Below are 11,589 nucleotides of genomic sequence, written 5' to 3'. Positions count from 1 at the left end.
ATAAACCTACAACCTAGACATAAACATTATTAAGATGATGGGTCTTTTTGGTCTTTTTTTCTGTGTATACACAATCATACATTTTTTATTTACACAATTTGGATCAAACAATATAATTTTTTTTTTTTGGTAATAGCTTTCTTGAGATATAGTTCACGTACCATGCAATTCACCCATGAGTGAATTCTCCAAATGAGTGAGAGCAGAGGGAGGCCCAGATTAGTGCAAGGACCATAGGGGCCGAGGAGGTACAGGTGTTTGAGTCGTCGCGAAGGCTGGCTCCATAGGAGGTACCCCCTGGTAGTCATGGGGACTCAGTGCAGACTCAAGTGGTAACAAGGCATGGCAAGGCCCAGAACCCTCCATGTGGAAGTTGAAGTGGCCTATGGATGATGAGGAAGCCACACTCCACAGACATTTAGGGGCAGATAATGGTGAGGATGGTCTGAAGACTGGCAGCAACTCTTTTTTGTACTCCACTCTGTGGGCTGCAGTCTTTATGCAAAGCCCTGGAAGAATGACCTTCACTGAGCAGTGAGGTCATCAAACTCTCTGCTCGCCTGGAATCCTGAGGAGAAACCCAGGACAAGGCAGCACATCATCACTTTCTGAGAACTTGACTTCTTTTACTTATACAGGGTCTCGAAGAAGCTCCTCAGAACAGCTTCTCTCCTATGGGTGACAATGTCATTACTCCCCAAACTACTAAAATAGAGAAGGGCAAGGGCTCAGGGGGCTTCTGGGGGCCTGCTCTATTTCTTGATCTGGGGGCTGGTTACAGAGGTCTATACTGTTTGTGAAAACTCACCGGGACCTGCCCTTGATCCAGATGCATTTTTCAGCATAAATATTCTTCCTCAATGAAAAATGAACCAAGGAGGTTGGAGGAAGAGAACGAACACTGAGTCTTTCTCTGCACAGGCCCTTTCTGTGGGGTCTGTCATTTCATCAGGTCTCACAGTGACCCTGGCTGGTGGGTACTAGCCCTGTTTCACAGAAACACAAGGCTGAGTCTTGGGAAGGGATTTACATGGACTGTAAGGATTCAGACGTATTCTCCTTAAAGCTGAGGATACAATCTGGGCTCAGCAGATTAGACTAATAATAACAGTGAAGGAACAGGAAATAGAACATTACATCTAGACTAGGGCTGATCTCTGATTCAGAATCCAAGATCCAATGTTGATGGATCAAGATTTGGTCCCAGGCCTGTCTGACGCCAAACCCCATGGGATTTTCATTATACTAAAGCTTCTGCTAATAACCACACATCATAGTGAATAAGCTGTAGTGTTGCAGGACAATTTCATACATCACTCCATTTGTTTGCAAATGATAGAGTCTATGCCAACAGGCATTCTCAGAACAGAGATAACACAGTCAAGGCAAGCTCATCTCTGCCTGTGAAGCCGTAGAGACGAGGCAGGTGGAAGGAAACAAGCACCTTCGGCACCAAGTGTCCAAAGCCTGAGGGCTGAACTGTGAAAACACATCTCTGGAGAGGCTTTGACTCAAGTCTGGATGGAAATAAATCAGGGTAAGAATAAGCAGTGATATTTCTTTTAATAATTTGTATTTGGGGAGTCTCTCTTTAGTGTTTAACTGCCTTGGAAAAGAATGACCTTTTTTCCTACATTAAAAAGACAAAATTGAGTGAAAATGGGTCCTGGTATCCCTCACAGCCACACAAGGGAATCTTCCAGCACCAGGATCCATCTGCAGGCCGGATGGGCTGGGAGAAGGGGCTGTCTTGCAAGGAATGAACCTACAAATCCAAACATCAGAGAACAATGAGAATCATGACCCCCAAGCCAGCTATTCTCTCTCAGCCAGTGAAGAACCAGGCAGAGGTCTGAGGTGAGCCCAGAGTGATACCCCAGTCGGGAGCAGGAGTGGAGCCAGAGGGGCATCATGACCCACATTCAGGCCTGGGCTGGAACGTGGACTCAGCCACACCATGGATCTGGACAGGGTGCTCTAGTTCTCTAATCCCCACTTTCTCCCTTTGAATGATCCCTCATGGGGCTGTGGGGAGTGTCTGAGGAGCTGTGAAAATCTCCTACAGAGAAATCCAGCAGTTCCAGGGCAGACACTGGACTCTCCTGGGCAGACTTGAGAACAGCAAATCAGCCTGCACTTCGCCTGGGATTCCTTGACACCTGAGAAACCCACACACACACTGAGAACAGCTGAGCCCTGGGAGGCCGGGAGAGCAGCGTGAAAGGGAAGGAGGGATTCCTCATCTCTGGTGACATGGCCGAGGACAACCCCACTCTCTCGGCTCAGAAGGTGTCTCCATGGGACAGAATGCCCTGGGTGAGGCTGCAGGGCCAGGGAGAGAGGAAGGGAGAGAGTGCTGGCTGAGTGCCCACCCAGTGCCAGCTCTGTGCCAGGACAAAGGTACAGACACACAAGACACACCCCTGCCCATAAAGAGCTCACTCCTCCATAAAGAGAGGAGAGGAAAAGGAACATCATAAAAATGCACTGTGATAAGTGCAATAGAGAGTGTGCCCCAGCTCTCCCTGGGGGTTAAGGTCAGATGGGGACAGAGCCCCTGAGCTGAACTCCACAAGTGAGGTGGGGGGAGCTGGGCATTTTAGCAAGAGGAGCAGCAGGAGCAAAGCAGAGGTGAGAACCCGCCCCGTGTGCACGGAGAATCCCAGGCAGCTGGGAATGAGAGGATGTGTTTCAAAGTGGGAGGGAAGAGGGGCGTTGGCAGAGCCCAGATCCTGAGGGCATGCTGTGAGTGACACACTACTAAGCTTGGATTTATCCAGAGAGGAGCTGCTGACAGGTTTAAAGCATGAGGGACAGGGGCACATTTCTGGTTTAGATGATCACCTGGGAGCAGGTGGGAAGGAAGGGCCAGAGAGGAGAAAGCAGCAGGACCACAGGACTGTGGGAGGGGAAGTGAGAAGGAGGAGCAGGCAGCCTGGGCACTCTGCAGGAGGTGAGATGGAGGAGGGAAGATGTGAGAAAGAGATGGAGGGGCGAGCACTGGGCCCCAGCTTCTGAAGGGAAGGAGTACCCCCGACCAAGAGGCAGCCCTTAGAAGAAGACGATGCCTTCATGTCAGACTCTCAGAATCCGATGTGCCTTGGAGCCATCTGGGGGATCATCAGCAGGTGGCTGGAGATGGGGATCCAGAGCTTAAGAGAGAGGTCTGGGTTCCAGCCAAGGGCAAGAGAGGAGTGAGCCTCAGGCTGGGGATGGGGGTGCTATAGGGGACTCCTCTGCCAGTTGAGGGAACTGAGGGCCAGGCAGGGCTGGATCCCCTGGAGCTGGTGGGTCTGTCCTCTGAGCACATGCTGTTGGCACAGTGGTCCTCCGTGGACCTGCTCCACCCTCAATCACACCCTCCCTTCTCTGTCTTTGGCTCTCAGCCCTGCTCAGCAGCTCCCTCCCCACTGGCAACCCTGGAGGAAGGAACCCCTGCTGTGCACCCAAGGCCTCAGGTAGGTCTGAGCCTGGGTCCAGCAAGGCCAGAGGAAGAGAAGGGGAGAAGATGAAGGGGAAGCAAAGGTGCCCTGGCCATCTTCAGCAGAGCAGCACCCAGTGGGCTGAGAAGGAGGAAGGGCAGCTGGGAGGGAAGGAGGGAGGGGGAGGAGTCTGCAGAAGTGCATGGGCCAGGCCAGATGGGTGAGTGAATGGCAAAATGAAGAAGTGGTCACAAGAAGCCAGGAGGCTCCCTCCCCATCCGGACTCTTGAACGAGTGTCCCCTGCTGCCACTGGGGTGGGGAGATGTGACAAAGCAGGGATCTGTGTGGACACGCACAAGCAGGTCTGTGTGGGGCCTCCCCCATCAGGCAGCACTCACAGCAAGAATCCTCAGTGTCTGGTTGACCCGGAGGCGCAGGCCCAGGCTCAGGGCTCCCACCGCAGAGATGCGGTTGTTGCTGCAGCAGAAAGGCATATGCATTGTGCTGCCTTGCACACAGATCTCCCCAGGGTCCCAGCTGGAGCTGCTGGTGCATCCACCGGGTCAGGCTTCACATTCCAGTCTCCACACAAGCCCTGGGGACCCTGGCCAGGTCAGTGAGTAAAAACTGGAAAGGACCCTACTTCATTGGAGGCTCCCAGTGTTCAGGGAGATCCCCCAGCAAACACACCTAGACCGTCCCTCCCCTGGTGGAGACCAGCAGCTGCTCCCTGGCCCTCAGAGCTCAGCAGGTGCTCCCAAGAGTTTTGCCCCAGCTGGCACCCTGTATCTATCACCATGACAGCATCTGTTCTGGAAACCCCCCCAGCTCTCTCCCCACATCATCTCTACCTCCTCCAACTCCTCCTCCTCCTCCACCTCCTCCTCCTCCTCCTCCTGCTGGACCTGAGCTCCAGGGCTTAGAATGGCTGTTGGCCACTTCTTCTCAGAGCCAGTCCCACTTCTCTCTGACTTCTCAGACCCCAGCTTGGCCTTGAATTTCAGTATCCCCCATGGTCTCCTCTGGCCTTAGCTCCTACCATGGGGAGCAAAGGTGGGCAAGATTGAAGCAGGCAGGCCCTGCCCCCTCTGGCAGCTTCTGCCTCTTTCCTCTCCTGGCTTGCAGCCCCTGCTCTGGTGACCTGCTGAGGCCTGGGACCCTGCCTGGGCCTGGAGGGGCAGCTCCCACACAGCAGGCCCCCAGCAGCCATGTGCCGAGCAGAGCATGTGAGCACCCACCCGGCACCAGGCTTTCTGAAGATGCTTCACATGTACGTGTGTGATTCCCAGCCCCCCGCCTGTGCAGTGGGAATTATGAGCCCCAGTGTTTGATTGATGAACTCGAGTGACAAGGACAGAACTGGGCGCTCTTGGGTTGCAGCTCAGGTCCCATCATGGGTAGAGTGTGGTAGGTTTGGGAATTAAAGTGGTGAACAGTAGCAAGATCGTGGAGTCCCTGGTCCCTGGGGTGCTATGGAACCAAAGACTGTGACACTGGGGGCATCCCACTTTACTCACCTCATATCGAGTTCCTCCAACACGTTGTCGATCTTAAGTGCCTCACCCACCGTGGAGGCTCCAGGATCTTCAAAGCCATTGTTTGAGGTGTCCAGGACTCCCAGGAAGATGTTTGCCTGGAACGCAAAAGAGCAACGCCATGGGACCACATGTGACAGCGGAGAAAGTCAAGGGTCTCAGCCTCAGGGGCCCAGAGACCCAAAGCGCAAAGAGTGTGGACCGAGTGTGAAAGGGCAGAGTCCAGTTTAGAGTCTTGTGGCTTGGATGGTGGTGAGCAGTGGAGCCGAACCCCTGGAAGCACAGTGGAGAGAGGGGTGTGGATGTGAATGACCCTCAGAGCCTGGGGGGGCTGCCACGTGGCATCAGGTGCCAGAGACAAGCCATCAGGCCCCATGCCCACTTGGGGGCCTCTCAAGGACAGAGATCCCGAGGTACAGAGCCACCCAGGGACCCAGAAGGGCTCCAGTGAAGGGCTGCTTGGGGGTGTGATGGGGAGTAGGGTAGAGCTTGTGGATGTGCTGAGAAGACAGAGCCCAACCTGCCACCTTGTGGGCAGGACCCCCAGGTCACCCCTGTCAGAGGGCAACAGCTCCTGTTCCTTGAGGAGGACCCACCAAGGGAGCTGGCACCAGGAGCACTGCAGGCCCCTGTGCCATCCTGGAAGGGGCTGGAGCCACCTGTTCCTGAGGCCTACAAGCCACAACATCCAAGGGAGCAGGTGGGCTGTTGGAGAGTGTGCTGGGACCAAGGGTGCCAGGGTGTCTCAGGAAGCATCTGCATACTCCCAACAGCCAGCATATGTCACCAGAGTGCAACATGTCCCCACCAGCCAAGTGTCTGTGCCGTCTGGGGAAGCTATGCGACAGTCAGCTTCAGACTCCTCAGTAAGTGATGTGACAGTGGACACAGGGAGATGGAACATTGTCATCATTAAGTGGAGCTGGGAACATCAATGTCACTTAAAGAAATATCTTGAAGCTCTGCTGAAAAGATCCAAGGTTCATTTCTGAAGAGCTGCAAAGACTGGGAGCTGGCACCTGGGAGACCTGCCCCCAAAAGACAGGCCAGACGGGCTGATAGGAGAGGGCCTCATACCTCCAGACCCCTGGCAAAGGCCATAGCTCCCGAGCCTCAAAGGTGATTCCAACTTATGTTAAGCTCGGTGAGTCCTGAGTTTTCTGCCAGGGCTGGTCCAAGCGTCTCCCCTTCAGAAATACCAAGGGAGACATTAGTCACTGTTTATTCCTTCAAAAAATGACACTGATGCCCGTTGTGTGCCAGGGTCTTTGCTGGGCATGAGGGTCAGGGGGTTGAACCCAAAATGGGCCTGCCCTGCCCTCGAGGATTTCACATTTAACGGGGGAGACATAAATACAAATTGATGGGATGTGAGCTATTCTGGTCTACAAAAAGAGAGGTGTGGGAACAGAGTGGTGGCTAACCCTGCCTGAGGGGTCAGGAAACTGAAGACAGAGGAGATAACCTTGAAGACTATGGGACTCTCCCAGGTACATGTGCACACACAGTGGAGAGCAGATACAAGAAAGAGTGAATGTGCAGAGGATGAGGGAGCACGGAGCACTTGTGGAAATGCAGCAAGTCTGGCGCTGGCGGAGGGAGGGGGGAAGCTAGCGAAATGAGGTAGGAGCCATGGGCACTTGAGAGATGCTGAGAGCCTTGAATGCTAGGATAAGGGTATTGGGCGTTGCCCTATCGGGGGTGGGGACGCAGGGAGGGCTTTAAGAAGTGACAAGGCTGGATTCCTTAGCAGTGGGTGTAGGGGATGGACTAGGGTGGGCAGGGGCAGAGACGAGAGTCCAGGAGGCTTGTGCGATAGTCTGTAGGCAAGAAGTGACAAGGCCAGTGCAGCTGTGGTAGAGAGGAGGCAGTGGTGGTAGAAAAAGGAAAGTGGGGCCCTGTGGGGTTAAGAAACCTTGAGAGATATTCAGCATGTAAAATGGGCAGAAGCCTCACTCATCCACCCACCCTGCTCTCCACTCTGTCAGCACTCAGCCAGTCTGACCCGTGTCCAGTTCTCAGAAGTGCTGGGACCAATGTGCCTCCAGGCTGTCCCCCTGTGTGCAACTGTTGACCCCCTTCTTCACCTGGCTAGGAGCTCCTCATCCTTCTAACCTGGGGTCACGGTGTCAGGAAGCCTTGCCCACCTGCCTGGGCTGGGCCACCTCGGACCTCAAGTTCAATGTGCTTCTAATGGCCAGTATCTGGCAATTAGACCTCTCTCTGCCCGGCCAGTCTCTCCCGCCAGCCTAGGAATTTCTCAGAGATCTGAATTTGACCCCTCTCTGTGGTCCCAGCACTGAGCATAGGGCTAGTAAGGCTGGTCTAAAGAAATGCACAGAGGAAAACAGATGCAGTGACTGAGCAGAACACTCAGCCAGCCCTCGGGGCCAGAACAGCCTGGGCAGACACTTTCAGAACCTTGGAGAGCTCCCTGCAAGGTTGGGAGGCCCCTGTGCTGCCTCCCTGAGAACAGGGCTCCAGACTCCATGCCCAGCGCTGGGTCTGACCCCTGCAGGTTCTCAGATAGGGGTACTTTCCTCCTCCTCAGACACTCCCAGGGCTGGGAGGAGAGGGCAGCGGCCTCCCACTTTGTAGGGAAGCCCCTTCTTTGCTGAACAGCTAGAAGGTGAGAAGGTTCTACACACAGGAATCAGCCTCTTGTAGTTCTGAATCTTGGTCTTCGTGACCCCTGAAAACAACGTATGTGGCAGGTGCTACAATCACCGTGGGTCAGGTGGGGAGACTGGGACCCAAGCTACTTCACCCTCCAGGGAATCGGGCCCACCCACAGATCCCCACTTGGGGAAACAAAATGTCCCTGCTGAGTCTGTCCTTTCCCAGGCTGAAGACCGCCCCCTCCCGTAATTCTGCAGCCTTCACAGGGCCTTAGCCTCCAGCCCCTCCCTCCTGGCTGCCTCTCTGGTGCTCACCCTCTGACCATGCAGGCCCAGAGGGAAGCGTCTAGTTGGTTTGTCAAAAGTCTGAAATGAGCTTCTCTTCTCGTTTCACTGACTTCCCACAGTAATTTTCTTAGAAGGTAAACTGACTCTCTGGCAGTTAGATTCTAGGGCTGATTCTCACAGGCCAAAGCTGGTGCCACCCCACTCACTCTAAGCAGTCTGACACAGAGCAGTGACTCCCAAAATTTCTCAATCAGACAAATCTCCTGGGACACCTGCTAAAATGCAGACGCACAGGCCTCCCCCAAGAGTCTGGTTCAGCAGATCCAAGGTGCAGGAATCTGTATTCCTAACCCAGGGTCCCAGGTGTTTCTTATAATTGATTGGAGTGGTTGAGGACAGGCAGGTCAAACTGCATGTACCTCGCAAAGCAGACTGCCCATGCCAAGGTCCTGGGGCATGAGAGAAAGTGGTGAGATCAGGGATCCCACCGTTGTTCTCCACAGACTTGAAATAAAATCTTCATGCCTTTTGCCATGATTTGTAGCCTTGTAGCCCCTGTCACCTCTCCACCCCGCAGCCTGGCCACTCTGCCCTGGCCAAATAGCCCAGTCACACTGGTGTCCGTCAGTCTGAGAAATAAGTCTGCGTGTTCACTGTTCCTCTGCTTGAAATGGGCTCCCTCTGGTCTTGTAATGGCTGATTTCTCCACAGCCTGCCCATTTCAGCTTCAATGTCACCTCCTCACAGAGGCCACCCCAGCCACCCATGTATCAGGGATCCTCATTCTTCTCTAGAATCACCCCTGTTTGTTTCTTTTGTAGCGCCAATAATTATGGAGAATGATCTTGTTAATGTGTGTTCCCTGAGGCCAGGGCCTCTGTTGTGTTCATGCTGGGTTCCTCGTGGCTAAATCAGCACCCAGCACAGGCAGCAACAGGCAATGAGATGTCCAGGGAGTGACCTAAGAGTTCTGTGTGGAAGGAGTGGGGAAGGGGCAGGCAAAGTAGGACGTGGGGAGAGGGGCCAGAGCATGGATGCTCAGAGTGGTCCTGCCAACCTCCCCCCATCCCTGCCCAAGGAAGACGGGCCCCATGGTGGCCAAGTCTGCATGGTACCTGCTGGGTCAGTCAGCTGCTTATAGCTCAGGTCCAGGGACTTCAGGCCAGTGTGGGCCAGCAGGAGTTCAGCAAGATACTGGGCCTCCTGCTCCTCCAGGCCATTCCCTGCCAGCTGTACCCTCTGACGGCCAGGTTCACTGCGAGGGCAGCACACACAGCCTGGCTGCCCACTGCTCCCAGCTGGTTCTCCGACAGCTCCACATCTGGGGTCCGACATCACTCACCAGTCAGTGGGATCCAAAGTCAGACACCGCCCTCCTCCACCTTCCTCCATCCCCCAAACTTCCAGGCTTGAGGAGGTGGAAGGGGCTTTGCAGGCGGACTGTCCTGGGGTTGCATGGCACCTCTGCAACCCATTGGCTGGATGCCCCATCCCCACCCCATGTGTCCACAAGCTTCTCTGTCAAGGGGTTAAACCCCCTCCTTTGTGGTGCTGTGCAGGAACCTGTGATGGGGCTGCAGCCACCCCATTGATGACTCGTGCCTGGCAGCAATATAACCCCACACAGAAGCCCTCATGGCCGCATCTCTGGCGACTGGCAATGACAGGCAATGTGCCCTGCACAGAGCACTTACATGGCCAGACTCTCTGCTGAGCTTTTAATGCTCATCACAACCCCAAGGGCTAAGTGGTATGGTTGGGTCCATTTCACAGATTGGAAACTGAGGCTCAGCGAGGTTTGCTGCTTGTTCAGGGTCACCCTGCTCTTCTGTGGCAGAGGTTGCATTTGGATCCAGCCCCGCCAAACTACCCCCAGCCCTCCCTCCTCTCGCACTGCCAGCCCCCCTCTCTCTGTGTTGAAAGACTGCATTCAGACACCGGGAGGCCACCATCTGCAGGGGGTGCTGTCCAGCAGAAGCGGGTTTGGAGGGGTGGGGTGGGTCAGGAAGGGAGTGGCGTCCAGCCTTGGGTGCACCACCCCCACCCACCCCACCCTGTGATGAGGCCCTGCCCCCAGCATCACCAGCAGGTCCACGGGGAGAAGGCCTGGCTGGGGGAGTCCACATCCCTCAGGAAAGGGAAGACTCAGGTCTGCCCACCTGTCCCAGGCTTGGCACCTCCCACAGATGCTGCTGCTTTTGCTCAGGGCACCTGCCAAGGCCTCTGCACCGGCCCCACAGAGCCCGTTGTCCCGAATCTACCTGCTTGACACCGGGATTGGAGGTCAATGCAGACGGGAGAGCCCGGGCGCCCTGGGACCGAGAGTCCTGAGAGGCCTGGTCCTTCCCAGAGCTGAAGGCCCCATGCATAGCTGGTCACTACCTGGGCTCCTGTTCCCAGGGCTGAGCCCACTCGATGCCCTCCAACTGAAAGACCCACCCGTTCCCACAGGCCCAGGGGCCACCTGCTTCTCCTTCTAGGCTCCTACAGACCACCTGGGGCCTTCCCTGACCCCCAATGCATTAGGGGCCCCTGCAGGCTCCCCAGTCCTTACACTGATCTCCATCAGAGCCTGGATCCCATGTCACCCAGATGTGGGGGATGGGACACACCTGGCACAGAGCAAGGCTGGGGAATGTGTGGAGTGGGCTCAGGGAGGGCCACTCCCATGGCTGCTCCTCCCAGGTCCTCCCCTCCAAGCCTGGCCCAGGGTCCCTCCAGGGGTACCTGGGGCTGCAGGCCACGACACCGCAGGCTCAGCTCTGGGGCGCTTCCCTCGCGCAGGAAGCAGGAGGCAGGCACGACGCTGTGGGCCCGGCAAGACCTCAGGTGGACGGTGTCCTTGACCAGTTCTCCGAGCCCATGGGTGCCTGATAGAGACAGGGGTCCATGTGGCCCCCTCCCCAGGCACAGCCGCCTGCCTCCTCCCCTGCCCTCTGTCACTACCCAGCCTGTTTCCCTCTAGAGGCATTTCTTCCTGTGCTAGAAGGGACTCCTGCCCCATATACAGATGGGGACATCGAGGCTCAGAGAAAGCAAATCCTTTCCCCAAAGTCACACAGCGAGTAGTAACTGATCCCGGCAGAGCCAGGCTTAGGACCCTGCCTGTCTGACACCGAAGTGCATGCTGTGCCTTTTCTGTGGAATTGCAGACCACAAATGATTTATGAACATTTTATAGGGGAAAACACTGAAATACTTCTAAGTTCTATACATGCATCAGCTTAGTTTCTCCTGTGGCTTGGGAAAACCCAGCCCTCATCCCATTTCAGGAAGGAGTGGGACAGCCCTTCTTAGATGGTTTGGCTAGGTTTCTGCATTTTAACGTCATTCTGGAAGCGGGTTCTGAAGGTGGAACAACTGATGCTGTCAAGAGGATTTCTTGGAGGGCAGGGGGCTGGAGGGGCCGTGGGCTGCCCTGAGGGTGTCCCATGGAGGGATGCACTCTCTGCTGGACAGGGGTCCCCTGCCCTCAGCCCCAGCCCGCCCCTCCACCCCTGCCTAGATCCCACAAGGTGAAGAGACAGGCCTGAACCCCCTGCCTGGGGCACCTGTCTTCAGTTCAGTCTGAATCCGCACCTGAACCATCCTCGGCCTCCGGGACCCCTGCAGGACGCCCAGCGGCCCCTTCGTCCTCCTGCTCTTCATTCTCTCGGGACCTCTCGAAGGGACCCCTCATGGTTATGCCTATTTCACAGTCCCAGGCACTGAGGCTGGGACTGAGT

At 55.6% G+C, this 11,589-nt stretch overlaps 1 pseudogene; it reads right to left on the bottom strand.

Annotated features, from left to right (window-relative positions):
• Positions 1-219: 219 nt before the first annotated feature.
• On the bottom strand, positions 220-11,543 carry LOC147912421 (uncharacterized; annotated as a pseudogene).
• Positions 11,544-11,589: the final 46 nt, after the last annotated feature.

This window comes from Ceratotherium simum, chromosome 35 (assembly GCF_057802395.1).
Source record: "Ceratotherium simum simum isolate JZ-2026a chromosome 35, ASM5780239v1, whole genome shotgun sequence".
In the NCBI taxonomy this organism is placed as follows: domain Eukaryota; kingdom Metazoa; phylum Chordata; class Mammalia; order Perissodactyla; family Rhinocerotidae; genus Ceratotherium; species Ceratotherium simum.
The sequence above is the reverse complement of the archived record's forward strand: the minus strand, read 5'-3'. Positions and strand labels throughout refer to the sequence as shown.